The 25060-nt window shown below is 47.3% G+C and overlaps 1 long non-coding RNA gene across 1 annotated transcript; it reads left to right on the top strand.

Moving 5' to 3' along the window:
- Nucleotides 1–13074: 13074 nt before the first annotated feature.
- On the top strand, nt 13075–23350 carry LOC140690511 (uncharacterized). Its single transcript, XR_012065824.1, has 3 exons — nt 13075–13131; nt 22659–22747; nt 23025–23350. It is a non-coding gene; the product is annotated as an uncharacterized lncRNA (long non-coding RNA).
- The last annotated feature ends 1710 nt before the right edge of the window (nt 23351–25060 follow it).

Below are 25060 nucleotides of genomic sequence, written 5' to 3'. Positions count from 1 at the left end.
CAGGCACTCCCGTTGATGTGCATATTACCTACGGCTGCTTCACGTGACAACAGCAGAGCTGAGCAGACGTGACAGAGACCATCCAGCCCACAAAGCCTAAAAACACTTACTGCCTGACCTTGATAGAGAAGTGCTGGCGCCTGTTCTAGAATCTAAACAAAATCGACCAACAAATTAAAAAAAAAATAGTAAACCACAGTTTGTCAAGCAAGTTTTTGTTGAGTTGGGGGAATAGCTTCGCATGTGAAAAGCCAGAGAGCTCTTTGGGTTTGCTTTCTGGTCTACTCGTTTTTCGGGAAAGGGTGAGTTACCAGTGTGCAAATCGTGCTGGAGGTGCCCATGAGGAGCTGAATTCCTGATTTAAAACAGAGAAACAAGCAGAGGAAAGGAAGATCCGCCTCATGAATGTCCACAAGCCCAGACAGTGGCTGAGAAGCACTGAGCTTCAGTTCCTCATCCCCGTTCTTCCCCAGAGAGAAGAACACACTTACCCAGAACACTGGGGATAAACGAGGAGCCCTGTGTCCCCCAAATGTACAGTTCTGAAGAAAACGGAGGCCTGAAGTGTCTATAGGGACTCCATCGCACAGAAAGCTCAGCCTGGACTAAAGATGTCCAAAGACAGAACTTAATTTTAGAGAAGTGAAACCAAGAAATCACCCTAATTAATAAGGAAAAAGTTCCCCTGAAGGAAAGAAGACAAAAGGTGGGGGAGGGTACAGCTTGGCGGCAGAGCGCGTGCTTAGCACGCACCAGGTCCTGGGTTCAATCCCCAGTCCCTCCACCAAAATAAGTAAGCAAATAAGTAAACCCAATTATCTCCCCCACAAACAAAAATAAAACAAAAAACGAGTAAGTAAAATTTAAAATGTTTCTTTAAAAGAATAAAAAAGAAGTAAAAACGCATCATGCCAAGAAGGACACGCAGCAACGAACTATTAAGAAAAGAGGAGTTTCACAGATTTTTTTTTTTCATACGGACAGCTTTTTCCTAAGGGGCTGCCTAAGGCTTTCCTATCCCGCTAGCTGGCCTGCAACTGGGTGGCTAGGTCCGCAGAAGAAACCTTCCTTCTCTTAAAACAATTTTAAAAATTAAAAATAAATTTAAAATGTTTTAAATTTAAGAAAAAAGAAACCTCCCTTCTTTGAACTCTTAGACCTCAAGGTAAGATTTCTGCAGCCCCTGCCCTCCCTCCGCACTTCTCCACCTGGTTCCAGCCTTGCAGCGAGCAGGCGGCCCAGGTCTGGGGGAAGAAGAAGAACCCAGGAGTGGGGCCGAGTCTCGTCCTCCCTGCCTCCACGAGACCTGATTCCCAGTGTCCTAGCTCCTGCTCCCTCAGACCACGGGAGAGCCTCGCTGCGGCCTTGTTCCCCGGGGCCTAGGACCCCAACACCGGTAACACCTGAGGCCAGATTCTAAGGGACACAGAGACCCCCTCTGAGGAGGCCGCTGCGGACACCTGCATAAGCCTTCTCACTGTGAACACCCTCCACCCTGGGAGAGAATGGAAGGTGTTCGAAGGCTGCGGGGCTGGGTTTTTTTTCTTTTTTTAACTTTTTTGCTTTGTTTTTAAATTTTATTTATTTATTTTGGGTTTTTTTTGGAGGGGAGAGGTAATTAGGTTTTTATTTATTTTTAACACCTTATTGCAGTATAATTTCTGCACAGTAAAATACACATATCTCAGCTGTACAATTTGATGAATTTTGATGGATGTCTACACCCATGAAACCACCACCACAATCAAGATAGCTAACATTTCTATCACTCCCCAAGAGATGCAAATTTTGAAGTCTCTATTTATCCCTTCCCACCTCCTTTACCCCTGGTAAATTAAAAAAAAAATTTTTAATGGCAACACTGGGGATTGAACCCAGGACCTCGTGCATGCTCAGCACGACGCTACCACTGAGCTGCTCGCCCCACCCTGGGGTTTTTGTAATTGTAGACTACACATTTGCTGTTTTCCTTTCTGTCAATAAACTGGAAGAACACAGGGCAGCCATTAAAAACCAGATAACTAAAGAGCTTTCAATGCTCATGATATGTTAGTTCAAAAAAGGAAGGCACATCACACCAAAATGTCGCCTGTTCTCCTTCCTGAGTGGTGGGATCTGGCTGCTTTTTCCCCGTAATTTCCGTACTCTCTGTGTGGATTGATGCTGTTGTCATCACTAGAAGAAATGTAATAGACATTACCAATGCTTAATCCATTCTCCGGAGTCACCGAGGCCGCCGGTGTACTCAGAGTGGCGGGGCCCCGGGGACCATCAGGTCCTCCCCGTGCAGGGCCTGGTTTCCTGCGTGTCTGGGGCAGGTTGTGCACCTCGGGAATTCTGACAACCCCACATGTGCCCAGGACTCCTCCCATCATCCACACCTGGTGCAAAGTCACACTGAGAGGCGGGCTTTTACTTAAGCCACACTTCTGCCTTCAGTTCTTTGTTACTGCCCCTTCAACATTCCTCTCAGCCAGCAACACTTGCGGCTCAAAAATCATCACTGCACCAAATGCACCTTTGAAGTGTGCTTCATGATCTTTACCAGGAGATGAATTAATCACCTAACATGCATGTGATCCTCAGCAGTAAATGCCTCCATCAGGACGGAGGTGTGTATCTCACTTTGTGAAGCTTTAGATCAGCAAATACAAGAGCTGATGGTCCTGATGGCGAGAGAGAGGCCAAGTTACTCTTCTTGTAACAGAGTATGTTTGGCAAGACGAAGGAGACCAGGGCTACAGTCCCAAAGGGTCAATCATTTCAAAAAAGCCATTTTAGGTAAATAACAATTTAAAAGATAAGTATCTTTTGATATAGGGGCCGATGGATCATTTACTTGGTTGCCATGTTAAGTTACATCCAACACTCTCTTTTGAATTCTTTGGTCAATCTCTCTAGCTCATTCTCTCTCCAAGCTCCCCGTCTCCTGCAGACTCCCTCAGCTTCTCTGAGCCACAGCCCAGGTTTTTATGCGTTAGACATCCTTTTCTGTCCTGTAAATCGTTCCGAAAAACTTTCCTCCATCCGGACAGTCTTGTAGTCTTCTCGGTACCAGTCATATCTGCACAAATGGAATTTTTACTGCTGGCTGCCATCCCTTTATGGCTGGCTTAGGCTGTAAACTCTTCAGGGCTGGGGCCTTGGCTTTTTATGTTCCATAAAGTCATGTGGATACCTGCAGCCATCAACAGTGCTGAAAGGGGAGAAGGTTTGTGCTCTTTACCCTGTCTGTCTACCCCCTCACCCCACCCGGAGAAGAAGCCATTTCAGCGGGGCGTCCTAAACCCTAAGTCAGAGAAGCCAGCTGCAGAACAAAGACGTCCCCCAGTTCCCGAGGTTATCTGGAAGGGTGGCTCGTGTGTTCCCTAAAACCAGGGAAGCTGAAGTCCATCCACCAAAAAGAAACAGATGACACACGGCTCAGTGGAACGCCTTGGCCAACGACTCATTAGATGGAAACAAATTTAGGTGCCTGTGATCAAAAAGGTGAATGTGCCCTTTAGGGATGAAGATTTAACTGACGATAGTCAGCTTGGATGGCAAACTTGAAAGGGATACGTTTGAGAAGAAAATCAACACTGGTCATTAACAGGAGTTGAAAAATTTCCAAGTCAGGATAAACAGAACAGTAGACAAGTCAGGCAAAGACTGGTCTGTGTGTGCAGCTGGCTTGCTGGTGGCGCTGGCTGCTCGGGCAGGATTTGTGCTTGTGGGGGAGGCTCACACCTGAATACCTTGGGGGTTTGGGGGTTATTACCTTGGATGTCCTTTCTAAGTTTAGGCCGAGTTCTTGGCTTATCACAACTTTGGAGGCCAAATGCCTGGCTCTGTCCCACTCCGAGCCCTGCGCGAACTTGGGCACAGCCTCCAGGATTCACTGAGGGAAACAGAGGAGGCAGTGGTCTCCACAAGCCCCTGGCCCCGTGTCCCTGCTCAGTAAACAGTCCCCACTGTTCCCCTACAGATGCTCTCGGGGGAAGAGGGACCGGCTCTGTAGCTCTGTGTCCACGTTGTCTCTCGGGCTTGTGGTGCACACACAGCCACGTGGCGTGGGCTCCGCTCTCAGTCACTAATTGTGAGTGTGCCTCCCTCCCCTCCAACATCTGCAACTCCTCCTGGGTAGAGTCTTACACGACCACTTGTGATTGATTTAACATGTTTGAAACCGCTTTGTTCCCCTATTCTCTGACTTAATAATAGCGTTCTTTGATGTATAAATTGTGCTGCTATGTATCTGAAAATGATATTCTCCCAGCGTTGTCAGTTACGATAGTTTACTTTGCAATCCATCAAGTGGTTTTGAATTTCTACCTCTGTGCTACAACCTACATATGCAACAGGGAAAAACAGAAAACAGTGAACAAAACGGGCTCGCAGAGGGAATCCGCCACGGAGACTCCAGCAGCCTCTCTGCTTCCCCAGTCACCCCTGGCCTCACCCGTGGCCACGGGCCCTTCCTACTCTTTCCTGCCACTGGGACCAGCAGCAGCAAAGGAGGGGTTCCCGTTTCCCCTGTGGAGCTTCATGGGGGGAACACACATCCTCAGTAGCCCAAGTTGAAGCTCCAAGTGAGAAATACAAGCATGTCACAAGGTGTTTGTGTGATGTCAGCACTAGAGTCAGGGTCCCAAGGGGTGGCGGGCAGAGCAGGCCAGGAGGGGCCGGAAGACGGATGGGGAGACAGAGCAGAAGCCACGCATCTCCAGAGTCAGGGCAAGAAGCTCAGGGGCCACAGAGAAGGGCAGGGGAAAGATGGGATGTCTTCCCATCAAAGGTCCGAGTCCAGATAGCTGATCAAACCAAAGGAGAGGCAAGAGTCACAGCTGAGAACTTGGTCAGAGTCTGCATTGAGTGACCCAGTAGGCAGGGTCAGACGGTCAAGTGAGGCTGGCGGAGAGGCCTGGTGGGGGCAGCACTGAGCCGAGCGCCAGCAGCATCTGCCCGACGTGGTGACTTCACTTCACCCACCTTTGTCTTAGTTAATGGACGCAACTGGACTGCAGCCTTCCCGCCTCCGAAACTCCGTAATTCTATGACTCAGTACCAGATGCGAGTTTGTGAACTCACCCCGTGCTGGTGGGGCGGAGGAAGACGAAAAGCCCCACCGTGTGCCTGTTCCAGGCAAGACCCAAGAAAAAAAAGGGAGAAGAAGCAGATGCGAGCTTGGGACCATCCCCGAGGCCACGGACCAGGCACCGCCGCGCGTTACCGCCCTGCACGCTGGGCGCAGACTTCTGTCTCGCTTTCACGCGGCTGCCATTGTGTTAAAGAAAAGTTCTAAGCTGAACACCAGAAACTAACACAACATTGTAAATCGACCGTGCTTCAGTTAAGACAAAGAAGAAGAAAGGTCTCCCAAAGTCAATGTCTGAGCTCAGAGCTCAGCCAGTTCCCACTCAGAGGACGACCCTCAAACCCTCTGGGAGGCCTTGGCTGCGGTTTTCTTAGTCTGTTTCTTATTTTTCTAAAATGCAAGAAGATTTATTTTCATTTTTTGAAAAAGCAAAATTATCGATGACATTCGAGAAAATAAGGTTTTGCATATCGGCTGGAGGGTCCCTTTCCTGGGGTCAGACCACTCCGGGTGGTGTTGTTGGAGGCCTTCGGGGGAGCATCAGTGTGGCCACTGGAGACTGGTCATCTTTGACTGATTGATTTGCAAAGGTCTACTCTGAAATCTAGCACTTGTAGGTCTCTCTGAACTATACATAATTATTAGCAATTAAAATTTAACGATTCTGTTTCCTCTTAACTGAGATATACTTCTTTCAAAATATCAACATGGTTTTCAAAACGTTGGAAGAGTCTCTCAGATGGTTTCAAATCAGATTTTAAAACAGAATATAATTTGTAATGTTTTATTAATTCTGGTTGGTTTTTTTAAACATTTTTTATTGATTTATAATCATTTTACAATGTTATGTCAAATTCCAGTGTTCAGCACAATTTTTCAGTCATTCATGGACATATACACACTCATTGTCACATTTTTTTCTCTGTGAGTTATCATAACATTTTGTGTGTATTTCCCTGTGCTATACAGTGTAATTCCAGTTGGTTTTTAAACTACACGTTAGTTTCACAGGGGATGTTTCCCCCCCAAAATGCAAAGTTTTCCCTTTTTTCAGATTCAGAATAATCACTACATTCTGATTCAATGGTGTATGCCGGGCCTAGTGATATGAATCCCTGTGGAAGGTTTTTCTTGTTTATAACCGTGTCTTGCTAAACTTGCCCACGCCATTCGGCACAGAACTACTGATGGATTTTGTAGTCACATTTTTCTTTCAGTTTTTTTTAGATCACTGTAAAACAGACCTTTTTAGAGATATTATTTAATAGAAAGAAATGCAGAGACTCAAGAATTTCAGAACCTCAAGAAATGAATATAAGTTATAGAAATTAACATGCAACTGATACAGCTTGGTCAGGAAAAAAATACTGTTAACTTCAAAAGATTTGCTTTTAACATAAATTAAGGTTTTGCTTTTCATTCAAGAAAACAGAAAGAGGCTGGTACCTAAGACTCAAGCATTATTTTCAAACTAGGGTGAGCTGCATTGAAGCATACCAGCCAACTGGACCGAGACATTCCCTGTGGGTCTGGAGCAGCGCAGGCAGATCTCTAGCTCAAGTGCTCGGCGATCTGGATGAGAAGATATACAAGATGCTCTCGAGGTCATTACTCAATGTGTGTAAAATGAATAGATATTAACACTGACCTATAATAAGAGAAGAAATGCAGTGTGGAACCTTTCCAAATCCAAATGTGATGTAGGCACTTTTTCGGTGTTTCCACAGCATCCCTGTGTCTGGTACGCTCGTCTTTATAATAAAGTTACTTATTATCTGTCTTCAGCATTGTTGAACTTCAAGCTAACAGCAAGAACAAAGATCGTGTCTCGTGTTCTGTGACTTTAGCACCTTGCCTCGTGTGTAAGAAGCGCTTGCTGTGCGTTACTAGATTCCTGAGGTCTTTTGGGTAGGACGCTTCAGAGCGAAGCCTCGTGTGCTTGGTGTGGCGACTGTGGCAACACGATACTTGATCTGATGCTGGGGACACCATTCCACCAACAGCCCTCGGGGATTACTTGGCATCTGAGGCTGAAGTCCATTGCCGAGGGAGATGGGAACGAATCTTGCCTGAAAGCCACACACTGTAAAAATTCACAGAGGAATAGAGGTGGGGGAAGTGAAGATAAAAAAGCCAGAAAAATCACATTTCTTCTCGCATTTTACTTCTAGCATTTCTTAGTTGTTGGTATGTCTTTCAGAAACAAAGTGGGAGAAACCAATTCGAACATCCCATTTAGGATTAAACGTCTGCTGGTAGCACTCCAAGCTGACCGTCAAAGGTCACTATTTCAGCACTTCATCCTGCCTTTTTTTTTTAAATCCTCCTGCACTGACTTTATTTTATCATTTTCAATACCTATTTAAGTAATTCAGCCCACTCAATTATTCTTTAACAAATTTTTTATCGATGACCTCTCTCAAGTATGGTGTGCGGTTGCCTGCTATTAGCTTAATGTTGTACAATTAATATCTTCTCGATATCCTTTCTTCACTCAACAAGCAGTCCTGGTAAGGGGGCCAACCTATCTTTTAAAGGTAAACCTTGTCCAGTTCAACCCAAGAATGAAATCACCAGAGATCTATTATTTCTGGGAACAGAATATTCCCATTTGCATAAAATATTCTTCCTTTGACGGGTTGCCAGGAAGAAACGCCTCACACCCATTCTTCACGGCTCTCTTCTCCGGCACTGAGAATAGAAGAAATTACCATGGTGGCCTTAACACTATCATTCTCTCCCCTTGCACCTCCTGCCCCCCTCCCCCATTTACAGGACCATGCCTCTCGGGGAGCTCTGTCACTGAAACGCCCAGACAATGGACAAAGGGGAGCCTCTTGCCTAATGTAATCTCACACTCAGGAAACTGGTTCATAGGTTGGAATATTAGAGTCAAATGTAGAGCCTCTAACCCTTGGGCTGGTTGAGACATAATGGGTAGAGTCAAAATTTAAATAAAATTTAAATCTGAACAAAGGGGAATGTAGTCAAAGGTAAGTCAAATGATCTACAAGCTTAGGGACAAGGGGGGCAGCAGACCAGCAGCACGCTTAGACACCCCGTCAGAAAAAGGGGAAGCAGCTGCCAGGCGGTTGCTGTAACGTTAACAATAACACGGCTCGTAGAAGAACGAATGTCTTTCTTTAAAACATAAGCGGGCAAGATTACGTTTCTAAATAGCAGAGTTCTTGTCCATGAAGAAACGGGAGCATTAACACTTAGGAATAAAGACTTCCTTTCTCAACAGGCACGTGTGATAGTTTTGCTTTGTTAATTTTTGATTGAAGTGTAGCTGATTTACAATGTGACTTTCAGGTTGCAGCAGGGTGACTTACATTTTTTGAATTTTGTATAATTCTCAGATTATACATATACATACACATGTATATTCTCTTTTCAGATGCTTTTCCATTGTATGTTATTGTAAGAAATCGAACAGAGTTCCCTGTGCTCTGCAGTAGGTCCTTGCTGTTTACCTATTTTATATAAATTAATGTGCATCTGTTAATCCCCAACCCCTAATTTATCCCTTCCTGCCCCTTCCCCTTTGGTAGCCATAGTTTGTTTTCTTCGTCCGTGAGTCTGTTTTTGGTTTGTAAATAGAATTTGTATCATTTTTTTCAGATTCCACATATAAGTGATCTCATATGATATTTGTCTTTCTCTGTCTGACTTACTTCACTCAATAGGACAATCTCTAGGTCCATCCATGTTGCTGCAAATGGCATTGTTTCATTCTTTTTTTATGGCTGAGTAATTTTATGTGTTGACTTGACAGGGCCACAGGGTGCCCAGAAATTGGTCAGACATTATTCTGGCTGTGCCTGTGGGGGTGTTTCTGGATAACACCAACGTTTGAGTCATAGACCATGTCAAGAAGATGGCCCTCTGTAATGTGGGTGGGCCTCATCCAATCAGCTGAAGGCCTGAATAGGACAAAAGGCTGCACGTCCCCCGAGCAAGAGGGCATTTCTCTCGTCTGACTGCCTTCAGACTGGAACATCAGCTTCCTTCTGCCTGTGGACTCAAATTGAAACACCCGCTCCCTGTTTCTTGGGCCTTTGGACTGAAACTAAACCGTCAGCTCTCCTGGGTCTCCAGACTGCCACCCACAGATCCTGGGACTGTCACCCTCCATAATCATGTGAGTCATTTCATTATAATAAATCCCTTGATAGACAGATAGCTATGTATATTATCTGTCTATAGACATCGACCCGTCATACACACGCTTCTACACACATATACACCACCGACCCTCATGCAGTCAAAAATCCACGTGTAAGTTTACAATCGGCCCTCTGAATCTGAGTTTCCGAATCCAAGGGTCCCAAATTCACGGTTCTGTATCCTCAGATTCCACCAACCTCGGGCCGTGCAGACCTGCAGTACATCTTACTGAAAATACTCCACGCATCCGTGGACCAGTGTGGCTGGAACCTCCAGCTCAGGGCTCGGCCGCGTGTGTGTCTGTATGTGAGTGTCTCCATTTTACTGGCTCTGCTGCCCTGGAGAACCCTGACCAGCACAGCAGCGGGACTGGGGAGAAAGCTCAGGCCAGCCTCACATCCGAGTGGAGACGAACCAGCCCGCGCACCGGGCTGTGAGAGGCATCGCACGTGGAGGAGCCAGGGCCAGAGAAACAGGACTGTCCGTGGTGTGACCAGCGGTGCTATTTGGCCACACGGCGCCCTCAAGACTGAGCAGCCCTTTAAGTTTCCTGTGCCTCCAAGCTGGTATGTAATTGGTCATAATTTTTCCCATTGACATTTAAACGCGTGTTTGGTACATTCGATTCTGAGGGAACCGAGTGGAGAGGCAGCAGAAAAGAGTGCCCTGACCCAGGACGCCGTCAGCCTCCTGCGGGCGTGTGCCCTCATCCTCACCGGGACACTCTGATTCTGGAAATTAAATTTATGGGGTATAATGGTGCCACTGGGTTCCTAAAAATAAAGCTGTCATTTCAGGCACTCAGTCGTGACTGACAGCTTTAAAAAAGATCAAAGCAGAATTTCAAGCCCCTATTGGTTGGCTTCTGCTTCCTCATTTGTGGGGCAGGTGGCTCTCAATTTACAAATGGGACAAGAGTCTCTGGTACGTCAGCTGAGCTTGAAATTCCAGCCCTTGTGCACCCTTCGTGGGCTCTAAACTCGGACAAGTCAGAAAGCTCTGGAGGAGGGTCATCTCTCAGAAGAAGAGGGGGTGGCTGAGACCACAGCAACGCGTCCCCCCACTTCTGGAGGCTGGAAATCCAAGACCAAGGTGTCAGTTCCTTCTGGAGGTTCTGAAGCCGAATCTGTTCCAGACTACCCTTGACCTTCCTTGGTTCACAGCGGCATCACTCCCATCTCTGCCTCCACTGTCACGTGCCCTCTTCCCTGTGTCTCTGCGTCGTGTCTCCCTTTCGTTTACAAGGACACCAGTCACATTGGGTCAGGACCCACGCTAACCCAGTGTGACCTCAAATTTACGAATTACAGCCGCAAAGACCCTACACCTACACCCGCTCACTGGCGTCACACCGGTCTTCGCTTTGCCTCCTCTGAACAGCCTCGTGAGGAAGGGCGTACAGTGGTCTTTACTTTGTAGACTGTTCGCCTAACACACATCAGTCCCTTTAAGTCACCTCACTGGAGAAGGCTCTAGTGACAAATCAGACACCAGCGCCCCGCCCTCCTTACCCTGTCTGGTATTTCCCTTGGTAGCACCTGCTCCCACCTGACGTGGTGTTTACAGCTGGCCCTTGAATGGTGAGGAAGTCAGGGGTGCTGACTCTCCATGCCCTGGAAAACCCACGTGAACTGAGAGTCTGCCCTCTGGTTACCCGGTTTTGTACCTGAGGATTCAACCCACCTTGGACCCTGTGCTGCTGTCCTGCTCACTGAAAAACCCAAGTCCCAGTGGACCTGCGTGGTTCAGACTGTCATTCAAGGGTCAGCTGTGTCTGGTCCTGTTTGTGGCTTCTCTCCCCACAAGACCAGGGAGTGCTGTCACTGCTCCATCCCCGGCACCCAGCACAGGACGAATAAAAGGAACAAATAAATGCAAGAAAGGATGGTTTGGGAACCAGAGAGGTTAAATGAACCGCCTGTCATGGCAGATCCAGACTCAAATCCAGGCTTTTCTGCCCCCAGAGCCCGTACCTGTGCTGACCAGCTCTGTCCTTCTGCGTTGCTGGCCGGTCAGCTCTCTCTCAAGGCAGCCGTCCCCTCCCCCAAGGCCTTGGAGCCCCGGGAGGAGCAGACTCGCTCCAGGAGGGGCAGGGCCTTGGGGTCCAGCTTCCTCTTCCCTGTTCCCACCTGTACCCCCTAGTACTGCTGTGGCTAAAACCACTCTTTCTAGAGCCAACATTTCTAGTGGAAGAGAAAGAAAAACAGACTTACTGTCTGTGACAGATGATGTCATTTGTCCCAATACTTTGCGAAATGTCAGAAAACATACACACAACCTAGAGTCAGAGGTGGAAAGATCTGAGGGGCTATTCTAGTCCAAAACCCTCATTTAGCTAGCGATGTGCAGCCCCGCCTCCCAGCTAACTGACACAGAGGGTATTTGACGCGCACTTTCCGTTTCCTTTGTCTCAGATCCGTAGGAAGATTCCGTCTTCTGAAAGGACGAGGAAGCTCTTCCGCATCAGAGGTCAGGATCCCTTTCTCTGTCTTCCCCTTATCAGTGACTAAAATGCTGGATTATTTCTTGGTCAGTTACTGCGCAGGAAAACCTGTTTCGAGTAGCTTGATTTTGCTTTTGTTTCAGGTTCAGGGAATACAGAGCTTGGTTACTTTGTGGACCAAATACAGCACGAGGAGCAACTCTACCTGAACCTCTGACTCTGCAGGACAAGGATGGGGAAGCACTGAGCGATTCTGCCGTCAGAGGTTCCGGCCTGGATGTCGGGTAAGGGACAGACTTACGGTCGTTTAGGGGGCCCTAGAAATGGACTGAAAATGTCTCCGAAGGAGAAAAGCATCTGAGCCACTCAGAAATGCAGCCAAGTGCCATGGACATTTGGGGTCAAGCTCTCCTCTCAATAGTGCCCTGCGGTGTCCATGCGGCTGAAGGAGGCGGGTTTATGGGACATTAAATATTCCCACACTTTCTGTGTCCTGTGGGGAAGGATGGAGAACCACTCACCCACACGGAGGAGGTGGATGCAAGCGCACACCAAGTGTGCCCTTGGCGGCGCTGCATTTAATCCCACACAATCTCTTCTGATGCCCACGGAATAGGTGAGAACAGGGGCGCCTGGGGCCCTGCGGGTCGGGAGACACATCCCCGCTTCTTCCTGCGGTGCCTGGCCCCTGACAGCCGGCAGGAGACGATGCCTCGCAAGTCTGGATGAGAGCTGGGCTGTCAGCACAAGCCGAGGAAGGCCTGGGAAGCCACGGGCGTTGCCAAATTTGTTGTTAAAAACATTTAGATTCTATATTTACTATCTGGAGCGCACGGTCCCTGCCTCTGAGCCCGGAGAGAAGCAGAGATTCCGACAGACGGGAGGGTGGGTCGGTCCCTTTTAAAAATCTGGCCGGCTTGGCTATAAATGCCTGGCAAGCCGGAGCCACTCCTGGGAGCCAGGCCCCCGTCCAACCCGCACCCCTCCTGCCCTGCAGTCTGCCAGCCAGTTAGCAGCCAGTCAGGAGCCAGGATTTAAGTGCAGTCTGTTTGCGCGCGATGAGTCCTGGACCCCGCGCCGCAGCCGCGCGCCTCTCTCGGAGAATTAAATTACCTGCTAACCATCTAAAGTGGTCCTGGGAGAACAGGGGTCCCCGCTTTCATTTCCTCAGGACAAGAGGGGCCAGAGGTGACGCGAAAGGGCAGGAGATGGAAATGAAGGGCAGAGGGCTCTTGGAGAGCGGGGCCTGCTTGGCACCGGGCCTGGCCCTGGTGGTCCCGCAGCCGGGGCAGCCCTGGCAAGCGCTCCTGGCGCGTGCGGCTCCTTCCAGGGGCGGGCAGAGCAAACCTGTCACGTTGCCGTGGCAACCAGTTTCCCTGGTTACCTCGAGGGGATGAGTCCTGGGAGAGAGGAGCAGGGAGCCTCGAAGAAGAAGCGATGTGTGAGCACCGGGAGCCGAGCGGGCGGAGGGCGGCGAGGCGGGAAGCGCGCCGGCCTCCGGGGGCCCGGCTCACTCTCGACCCCGGTGGGTGGCGGGGGTGCCCCGCGCAGCGGGAAGGCGCCCTCACCTGCGGGCACGGGGACCTGCGGTCCTGGCTCCAAACCGCGGGGGAGCCGCCCGCCAGCCGCTCCCTAGACCAGGTCTGACCCGGGGAGCTTGTTTCCCGGACGTAAGAGGCTCTGCCGGGATGGTTCCCTAGGGGCAAGTCCAGGCCCAGCTTCCCAGGACTGAGGCTGCACTGGAGGGGCATCAGAGATCTGGGTGAAACAGGCCGTTTTACAGCATCAGAGAAGCGTGCCCCACCCCGAGGCGGGGTAGAATCTGGAAGGTCTGGGGAGAAGGTGAACGCCACAGGGGCGTACTAGACCCTCAGTTCTCCGCTTCCCCTTGCTCTCCACCTCCCAGTCTCTACTGTCTCTCTCTCTCTGTCCCTCTGTCTCTCTCTCCCTCTCTGTCTCTGTCTCTATCTCTGTGCAGATGTACCTCCAGGCACAGGCCTTCCCTCAGGCACAGCCTCTGCTCCCCCTCAATGTAAAGGCTGAAGGAGCCAGGAAGTCAGTGCTTGGAGACTTGAGAAGGACCATTTAACTATCTTTAATCTTTGCCCATTTATTGCCCATTATTAAAAAAAAAAAAAGAGGAGAAGAAAAGAAACAGAACACACAGGCGTGAGGCCCAGAAACGTGGCCTCTGGATGGTTCCCCTGCCGGAGGAGCAGGTCCGCTCCATCAGACAGAGGATGCTGTGGGTTCTCCGTTTCCCAGGAAAACGTGTTCCTAGAGCAGATGGCGCAGAAGGTCGTCCAGGGAACCAAACCCCTGCAGACTTCCACCCCCACCTATGTCGCCCACTTCTCTGCAGCAGGGAGCCTTTCGGAACACAAGGTGGCATCTGGGGTGACTACCTCATTTCCTCAGGAGGAAGGGCCTTCCCGCCATCAGGCTCATAGCGGGGCAGCTCTGGGAGTCACTTCATTGCTGGGGGGACACTCCTTAATGTTGTTGGAAGATCAGCAGAGACTCTCAGCCCGTCCCTATGACCCTACAAATTGCCCAGCTCATCCACAAAACAGCCCATGGTCTGGACGGCTCCCAAGGTCAGGTGACCCGAGCCTTTGGCGATCCCTGCACAGGGACCAGGAGGCCACACGCCCACGTGCCCAAGGGCCAGGGAGATCCAGGAGAGGCTGGTGGGACAGCGAAATGCCCTGGACCCCAGCTGCCCCTGGGACGCACCTCACCTGGGCAGGTCTCGCCACCCGCTCTGCAGGGGGAGTGACGAGGCCTGGAGAACCTGGGGTTCATCACGACACTGACCTCCTCCAGGATTCCTTTCAGAGGCGGATAACAAACACACCTTTTGGGAAACTCCGGAAGTGATGTCACACATGCACACCTTTCCTCAGAGCCTCTGAGACTTAGGGAGAGCCTTGGATATGCCTTACGGGTTGAACCCTCTGGCTTAGCAAAGCCACAATAATGAGAATGAACTTGCTTCTACAGATAACTCCGAAACCTCCCACACATCCCTTTCACAGAGGTGCAAGGTGATTAATCATTAAGGTTTATAAAAAGATCTGCAGAGAGAAGCCACTGCTCATAAGTGCTAAATATTATTAAGGATTTGGGTAACAATAGCAAGATAAATATAAAATTTAAAACTGCCGCGCCTTTGCTCTACGTACTAGTAATAACCTTCCGGGCTGCGTGTCTGCTGGCGGGGAGGGGGGGACACCCAGCCCACAGGTGTTCCTTCAGGGTCATCTGAACACCTGACACAACTGAGTTTAGAAGTCATTCAAGACGCCTTGTTGTGCAGGGACACTCAATTACGCAGACTCAGATGACTGCCGTGAAGTCCGCTTTGTAGGGGCCTTCGAGACTGTCTCAGAAGCTATCCAAGCCATTCATAAAACCGAACAGTATTTGGAGACCCTACATGGATAAACATGAGTGTCTCACTGGGGACAAATTCTCTGAACGAGTTGCAAAGTAAAAGCACAAAAAAAGGCAAGTGAAGAAAAGTGAATCCATCAGCAAACCTGAAAGTATGCAGCACTGAGAAACAATCTCGAGTTCTGACTGAGAAGCGTGTTTTGTTTTCAACCACCCCCCGTGCACAAAACAGAGACCCCAGCCATAGAACGCCGCACATCACACAAGGAAGATACAGAAGGTACCTGCTCACAGGGAGGCAGAACAAGAGAAAAATGCTGGCCCTGGATCCCACGTGCCCCCAGGAGACAGGGATGTAGCATCGTTGGCTGCCTGGCTTGGATTCAGAGTCCGGGTACCCTCCACGGGCATCTATCAAGGGAAATAAACCAGAAGACAGAGCACGGATCCTGAGTCTTCTAAATAGACCAGGCGAAAACGGACGTATCCCCAAAGAGCTCATGCGTCTAATTAAGATTTTTTGAACCTGATCAAAACGTTAATTACTTTGCACAAACTGAGCAAACATATAGATGTCACATCCTATGAATTTCCTTTCAATGGCCGTCCTGGGAAGACAGACAGAAATGAAAACAGCACATCGCCAAGGAGACGACGCCTCTCCCTCCCGCCTTGTGCTCGTGGGTGTCCCGTCTTTGCTGACCGTTTTGTTCTTCTCTCCAGCCGACCAGGCAGGACGGGACGGTACCAACTCCAGCACTAGCTGAGCACCTGCTCCTGTCAGGCCCCTTCTTACTCCTCTCTCTGATCTGCCAGTTAAGTTACAAGATGGATTTTCGTATTTGCATTTCATGGGCATTTGTACCCAGAGAGGCCAAGACTGAGCTGAGAGCTACACAGCTGATGCGTGGGGGGCCTCCAGCCACACCCACGTCTGTCCGGCTCGGAAGGCCATGCGGGCTCTCGCCCTGCACCGCCCACCTCACGAGTGACGGACAAGCGAGGCGACCCTGGCACCTCTGAATCCGCCCTCGAACCCACTGGAGACCTGGCTGACTTCACCGTGGAAACAGCCGAAGTTCCAGTGTTCCTCCTAACTTCGCATCGCCGCCCCCTCTGAATCTACATTTCCTGCCCGGGGCCGTCTGTCCCTGCGAGTGGGCTTGTGAATGGGTTCCCTGCTTCCCTGACGGAGCCCCGGAAACACACAGAAACGCGTTCACAGAAATGGTTCTTGAGACTCTTCCCTTGGATTTCAACGCGTGTCCATCCGGGAGATGCATAACCTCAACCAGCAGTGTCCTGGCTCCCGTGCCAGCCCCTCCAGAGCCTGAACCCTCTCTGTCTTAGGTGCGTGTCTGTAAGTTTTCCTTTGCTTTTCAGAAATGGAATTCTCTCTCCAGCCTTTGCAGGTCCTTTGAGGGACAGTCCCCTTTCTTCGCTCCCACCCACTGCCCTGTGATCCAGGACCCGCTCTGGAGAAGAGCACTGAAGCCCCCGAGGGGCGTCCTGGGGAGAAGCAGCCATGGGGCCGAGGCTGCTGCCGGGGGAGGCGTCTCCTCCGGCGACAGTCATCGGTGTGTAGTCTCACCCAGCCATCCTTTTAATCAGCAGATCCTCCTTACAATGGACACTCACTGACTATGATCCAGCAATCAGCAGTCCCACTCCTGGGCATATATACGGAGGGAACTCTAGTTTGAAAAGATACACGCACCTCCACGTTCATAGCAGCATTTTTTACAATAGCCAAGACATGGAAGCAGCCTAAATGTCCATCGAGAGATAACTGGATAAAGAAGCTGCGGTCTGTGTATACAATGGAATACTACTCAGCCATAAAAAAGAATGAAATAGTGCCATTTGCAGCAACATGGATGGACCTGGAGATTGTCATTCTAAGTAAAGTCAGACAGAGAAAGAAAAATACCATATGATATCACACATATGTGGAATCTTAAGGGATGACACAAATGAACTTATTTACAAAACAGAAACAGACCCCAGACATAGAAAAGAAACTTGTGGTTACCGGGGGGTAAGGGGGACAGTGGAGGCATAAACTGGGAGTTCAGGATTTGCAGGTACTAACTACTAGTATAAAATAGAAAAACAACAAGGTCTTACTGTAGAGCACAGGGAACTATATTCAATATCTTGTAATCACCTATAATGAAGAAGAATATGAAAAGGAATACATGTATATAACTGAAACATTATACTGTACATCAGAAATTAATACATTGTAATCCAATTATACTTCAATTTTAAAAATTATTTAAAAAAAAGAAATAAAATGAATATTTAGTGCATGTGTTCATCAGGCACTCAGCTGCTCCTCTGGTGCCTACTGACTCTTGTTTTGCACACAGTTCTAACAGATGCTACAATTTGCCATTTGCATCCCCAGTATCTGGAAAACAACCCGTTGGAAGGCAGGAGGGTGTATTTTCATTGACAAGCACACAGGCATCAGTGAGAAGGGACCCTGAACGCAAGATAACAGGAAGAGGTGGAAAATGTAAAGAGACACAGCCTGCATCCTAAATGCACGCAGGAAAAAACGTCAGTCCTTCTGGGGTCCTGCGGGAAGGAGGCATTGTGTCATCTAAGAATGATCATGGGGAGGAGAGGGCATAGCTCAGTGGCAGAGTGCATGGCTAGCATGCATGAGGTCCCAGGTTCAGCCTCTGGTACCCCCATTAAATAAATGAATAAATAAATGAAGCCTAATTACCCTCAGAGTTACCACCCGTGACGAGGAGCTGGCATCCTCAGAGGGCTAAATCCGGTTCCCCAACCTCTGTTTCAGCAGGAGGGAAGGGTGTGGCATCGGAGGGAAGACGCAACCACTGCAAAGTGCTGGCCTGCAGAGTGATGTCTCTGTTACTGGAAAATGACTTCCGGGGAATCCCTCACCAGCTCACCGCTTTCCTCTCAGAGAGAAGCAGCGCGGAGGAATCAACGGAAGCATCAGATGACGTATTTACGTTTGGTACATTCTGGACCATCAATGCGCGAGTTACTCGCTAAGAGGGACACTGAAGGCGCTAAGAGGCAGAGCGTTACCTGCGTCACGGGCTTGGCGCTGCGCTGACTCGAGGTGAATCCTCGCAAACAAAGCCCCGTGCGCCCTGTGAAATAGTTTTTGAAAATGACATTTAACTGGAACTTGGAAAATAAAACAAAATACGAAGCTAAATGCACTTTATCTTATAAGTGACAACGAATCAAATACAATCACAACTTAAAAAAGTAGTTCCCAGAATAAAAATAAGAATGATTTTCTTTGATAAAAATTTTCAGACAAACTTTCATGAGATGCTGTAAGCATCCTTCTTTTCACGGTTCCTTTTGCTGCATAAGCATAAAGAATCATCACATTTGCAAGTAAATATTTTAGGTCTCCATCATTTTCCCCATGGGTCTCTCTCAGGTAATTATTTGACCTGTGTATGGTTTTCTTTTGACGAGCCTATCATATCGCCTCCTTTGGGAGCTGGTCTAGGGTGTAGTTCACAATTAACTGTTAGCTGCCAAATTCTCTTTGTCGACGTCTTTGTGTGCGGTGGAAGCAATTCTCCAACATCACCTTCCTTGATTTCTAGGAGTTGTATGCATTTTACAGTTTTCACAATTTTCCTTTACGACTCACTTGTCTTTTCTTTGCACCGTATTGTCTGGGTCTCTAGCCGCATTGAGTGAGTCACCATTGACTCGGCGGAAATCATGCAATGGAATTCCATGGACGCAATGGAGTAAACCATGGCGTTAAACGATGGCAGCTAATTTACACATGGTCGGCTCATTCATGGAGATCTTCCTGCTTTGATGGCTTCTGCTTCTCGGTACCACCTTGCACCTCCGAGGATGGCTGAACGTGGACCATGACGGTTCTCTTCTCTACGCCCTAGTCCAACCAGATTCCTCATCCTTCCATCCCATGCCCCATGCATTCCTGTCCCCATCCTTGCTCAGTTTTTCCACCAGAATGCCCGAACCTATTTCTCACATGTTATTTCTCCTGTAGAGTGTTTCCAAATCCTTCGAATCAGATTTATATTCACTTTCTGGCTCATCCTTTTTCATCTTTATTTTCCTTTAACCTCTGTACAATGGAATCAAATACAAGAGCTTTAATGTGGAACAAAAGAAGTTATATTTGTCCCACATGGCTGACCTTTCCAATCACTGTCTGATATTTGATACTTAGATAAAAGGATAAATCTTACAGCGACTCCAAAACGTGCTCGGATTTGCCTTTGTGCCTGTGCATGTCTGACCTAACATAGGGTGTCTATTCACAGACTGACAGAGACACACTGACGCACACATAGACACACAGACACACACACACAGACACCGTGCACTGCTTCTGCCTGACTAACTCACGGGCCACTTCACTGGGTGAATGTTTCTCACACTGTCGCCTGGCAGGATGCTCTACATTCCACAGCTGTGTTAACCGCAGTTCCCTGCCCCACCCCTTTATGACGACGTGTTGAAATGGATTATACTGATCGGCTACATGTTGGTCTCTCCACCTCGACTTGAAACTAGTACGTGGTAAGCGCTTGCTATGCATCACCCTCTAGTAGATGCTTGAGATTTAAGACAAGGTATGATCTAGTATTTTCCCCAAGGGACTTAAAGGGGCTGAATGTGCAGGAGCTTTCTGTTATAATCATGTTGATGCAATTATGTTCAGTTGCAAACTCCAAAAAGGCAGAGACTATGCTCAGTTAAGAGGCAGGGAAGGACTCACGCAGGTCACCACGCATCTTCACCTTAGTCTCCACCCTGCCTCTCCTGGTTGTACAACCCTGAGTACCTCACTCAACCACGGGGTGTTCCCATCATCTGTAAAGTGAGAGGACTGGGCCAGCTGGTCCACGGGAACTCCTCTGGCCCAGTAACTCCACGACTCACTGGACTATACATAATTTACTGAACAAGAAATTCCCTCTATAGCCATTTCACAATTTTGTGCTCATCTCTACATAGTATGTTTTTCTAAGCCTCTATGTTACATTCCCCTGGAGAAATCTGCAAATACATCAACATCTTTCTTGTCTAATAATTAATCCAGTGATCAGTCTACCTCACTGATAAAGTGGATTGGAATGAAAAGTTGGATGCTTATAAGGCAATGATTTATTCTGGGCAAGGTGGGCACTGGATTCCTTTCTTTTCAAGTAGAACTTTTAACCTATTTTTATCAGCTTAATCTCCTTAAACGTTGAAGCGCAACCACAACAGAGAAAGATGCCATGGTCTTCAGCATGTAAAGAACAAATTAAAGCAAATATGTATGACAGGAAACTATCAAAGACGAAACCCCATCCACTATGTATGCTGTATAGACACAGCTTTGGAGTATGTTATAAAAACTTTTCACCTTGAAGCAACAGTGTTTTCAGGATGGAAAAGTCAGTTTTGCGCTAGCACCTATGAATAGCAGTGCATGGAGCTTCATGTTGTTGGGTACATTCATTGGCATTATTTGGTGGAAAGAATATAATTTTCATGAAGTTAAACAAATCCGTAAGTGAGAAATTTGGCATTGAGAAGGAGCAGCAGCAAGAGCGAGGAATTCTGATGTCACAGAATATTTTAGAGCAGGTGAGAGGATGGCCCCGGAGATGTACAGTCATGCTATCATGCAGAGGACCAAAGACAATGCTGAAAAGGTCAGACATTTGGCCGATTCAAATACATGATTAACTGTAAGAATGATGGCTGAAGAGTTAAATTTAGACCAAGAGACAGATGCTCACATTCTGAAAGAAAACTTGAACATGAGGAAAGTTTCTGTGAAGATTGTGCCAAGTGCTTTGAGTGATGAACAGAAACAGCAAAGTCTTGACATTTGTTCTGATCTTTCAGAGGGAGCTGGATAAAATAATGCTTTATGAAGAAAAGAGTAACTAGGAATGAGCCACGGGGCAAGAGAACGCAGACTCAGGAGATGAGAGTCTCCAGCAGACACACCCCACCCCTGCCGCTTCCCACAGAGAAAATCCTTTATTAAATTATCTTTTATTTAATCGCTACAGCGTTGGTGAGCACACACTAGGTACACAGAATTATGCTGAGCATAGTAAGAGCTATAAATATGAGATGACATCATCCCTCCCTTCGATCCCTTTATAACATAATGAAAGCGAGACAAGCATAAGAATCATGGCAAATACCGCGATATGAGGCAGGAAGTGGCGAGCGGTGAAGACTGGCATAGCCTAGCACTTTACAAGGCACATACAGCTCTTTTCAGAACAAATACCAGTGTGTTTCTTTGACCTCAGTGGTATACTCAGCTCATCTTTCAAAGTAAAATATTACATTAATGTATTTGAAGAAACTCTGGTGTGAACTTCTGTATTTTGCAAAAGGGGGAAATCATGGTGGGCGCCCTCACCACCCAGTTACCTGCCGAGCACACTTCCCTTTAAGTTGCCTTTGGTCCATCTTGCTGTGTGGATGTGACGGAGCACACAGAAAACAACAATTTTAACAGACTTTAGGGAAATAGGATTTCCCACTCCTGAGTCAAGTCAAGTCAAGAAGACGTGCTGTAAGCTTTGAAGGTATTCCTGAAAATGAGTCCATTACCAGCTTCTCCAAAGAGCGCCTCTGAATAGGGTGATGTCCATGTCATCGTTGGAAAATTCAGCATATTTGTTGAAAAAATCAGTCTCATCACTTAAGATCATATATTTTATAAGTTTATTTATTCAAACAAACACGTGTTGAGTTTCCGTAGCGTGCCTGGCATCTGGTAGAGCTAGACTGATGCGTCCATCTCATCTAAAGTTTATCGACTGCTTAATTTTCATCAACAGTCAGCAAATCAGTGGATTCCATGTTGACACTTACACTTGAACCTAAAGGTTTATTAATTTTACCATCCACATTAAGAAAACATTATAGAGAGCTTTTAAAAGAAAAACAAATAGCTTTGGGGTCAAGAGAGTAGGAAGAATCCCCATTTATCATTTGGCCAGGTTCAGCAAATGCTGCATTACGAACCGATAGCCCCTAATGAGAACAGCTCCGATGCACTAAACAAATACACCATTATACTTCATTGACCTTGACAGAAATTGTCTATTTCCTGATGCTCTGTGGACTTGGGCCCATTTGGGGATGACAAAGTTGTGTGTATGTGTGCTTGTGACAAGCATGAAGGGATAGCTCAGGTAGTAATGATAAAATGAATCCATTTCATTGTGTGCACCCAAGTGGAGACCAGGAGCCACTGGACTCTGCTTTGCACTCTTTCTAATTCAGACCAGAGCACCATTAAGAATGCTATTGTCACATCTATGCAGCCTAGAAGAATTTAGGGGGTGTTGTCAGTGTGGAATACACGAGTGCGTAGTAACAGGAATTTAAAAATTACTAGATGTAGCCAAGAGGAAAAGAGAAGTGAGGACAGAGGAGAGCAACCATATAATTTACTGCGAGATACTTTCAAATAAACTGATGTTAGAACCTTCACAGTGGTGATGAGAACCCCAAGTCACCCAGTTAACGACTTGTAAATGACACCCTCATTATCTCCTGTTCCAGTGACCACTTGAGAGGCAAAAGACTCTGGAGAAGAAAAAGCACTTGAATTTTATAATCCCCGCAAACCAATCATCTTATTGTCATTCTGGGTAAGTGCTTTCTCTTCTACTGGGCGTTACCGTGAGTCTCGATACCAACAACCAGTGATTTTAAAAGGTCTTTGTTGTTTTTGTCTTCCTACATCTAGTCATGGTCCTTTTAATACAATAGAAATAACAACCTTGTTCTGAATGTGTTACAATGCAGCTTAAACATACAAAGAAACACACTTATAAACTCTAGACCCCAAGGCTGCCTCTGGAGTTCATTATTGGGTATCCCAGGTTGCCTTAAGTGTTTGAGCTTAGTTTTTTTGTCTTTTTTAAGGGAAAATGAAGAAAATTGAACTTACACAGAGATGAAAACTATCATTCATATTAAACAACTCTAAGGACCCTAAAATGCTGAACCTCAGTGAAATAACTGGTAGCAGCTATTCATCAAGCACCTATTTCAGTGAAGGTTGGAATGAAGACTTTTCTTTTCCTTTTGCCGGGAACCGCTGTTTCACGGTTGTCATGAGTTATCCGAACAAAACTGCCAATCAAAACTCCCATCGTTCAGTCGTGGACAACTGTGAGATGTTTACGTCAGTGGCAACCTAGGTGAATCCAAGTGGAAAAGAATATTTTGTAAATAAAGTGTTTGACATATTTGAGGCCTATACTTCTTCCCCCCCAAATCTGTTGGTGGTATTTATGGGGTGGGCGAGTGGGAGGTGGGTTATGATTATAGTTGAATTATTTCAGGTGATTGGGAAAAATGATAAACAGGTGGGAGAAATGTGTAAAAGGAGAGACAAGGAGAAAAATGTTGTAACACAACGTTGTCTTAATTTAAGGAGGTACATACAATTTAAATGACGTTCAGTTCATCTTGGAGGCTACACCACCCGAATTTAGATAGTCTATAGACCTAGATGAAAACTAACACATCCTCAAACAATAAGAAGAGATTTGGGGGGTCTTAAACAAAACAGCTAGCTTTGCAAAACCTCCCTGTAAAATGTCACCGCTGAGGTCTTCCACATGCCTTTGGAAGGTAGAGGGTTCGTAGATTTTGCCCTGAAAATTCCAACCATCATTGTCGTACTGGGAGGAATCTGACAAATTCTTATTGTACCATCTGTTCGGATTTCTACAAGCTTCACTCTGCCCTTCTGTTTACAGAAAATATGTGTTTATAACATAGTGAGGGGGAGAAAAACACTTCTTTTTAGGCTCCTACAAGATTGCCTGCTTGGAAAAAATGAATTAAGTCTAGCCGGGACAACAAGCCATGGGAGTTCTCGCAACAGACTCAGAGAACAAAACTGACAGCGTATTCTGCAAGGCATATTCACTTTCAGTCATTATTATTCTCAACTCCATCTAGATAAGCTCTTTGTTGTACTGGGTGATAAACTGGCTGTAGTTTCTGTGCATTTCAGGATAATAAGCTATGAGGTAAGGATGCTGCGTGACAACATATGGAATGTTACCTTGTTTGCGCAATAAACACCCCTTGACAGCGCCTACGTATTCTGACCCACAGGGACCCATTTTGAACACAGCTGTCTTCATTTAAGCAGAGACCTTCTCGTGCAGTGTGCTAAGGCTCGCTGCCTCCGAGGCTCTGCAGAAGGCATGTGCTCAGTGCTCGGACGCTGGCGGCTACCTGCCCATCGCCCGCAGTCACTCCTCTTTCCATCGGTACAAACACACAGCGAGCCTCAGAGTAAGTTACGTGAGGCTGCACAGCAGTAATTCATGCGCAGATATAAGACTAACTGATATCAATAAAAAGCCAGAAACTGTGATTAGCTTCCAGCGGCAGGATCAGCACATTCCAGATGAGATAAGCCAATGCCGGTAATTTAACGACTGTTTAAAATACGTCAGGAATATCTACTTTCATCTCAGCGTCACTTGTTGGACATGCGGTATTTTGAGTCCTCTGGAGGAAATCTAAACAAATTACCGTAAGGTAGGATCAGCAGGATCAACGGTGATACACTGACAGCAGCCCCCATGTATGCACGCTCCTAAAATGCCTTCAAGCTCATGGAGAAGACAAGTTTTCTGCCTTCCTGTGTATGCCAGTTAGGGAAGGGCTATTAAAAGATGAACAGCCATCCTGTTTTTTCTAAAGCACACGAACATTAATTTCTACATGTAGAAAAAAAGACACTAGGTCTCTTCGTGAATTAATACTTTCCATTAATAAGAAAATCTTTTAAACGTGAGCTCCCTGTTTCACAACGGCATTCACAAAATCGCATCTTTGCATCAGGAAGCTGGTCTGTGGTCCTGGAGCATTTGCCACGCCTTGGCCCCGCCCTTTCTAGGAGGCAGGCACTCGAGCCACGGCGTGGAACCGGGCAA

The sequence above is a fragment of the Vicugna pacos genome, chromosome 30 (assembly GCF_048564905.1).
Source record: "Vicugna pacos chromosome 30, VicPac4, whole genome shotgun sequence".
In the NCBI taxonomy this organism is placed as follows: domain Eukaryota; kingdom Metazoa; phylum Chordata; class Mammalia; order Artiodactyla; family Camelidae; genus Vicugna; species Vicugna pacos.
This window is presented reverse-complemented; position numbering and strand designations above follow the sequence as displayed.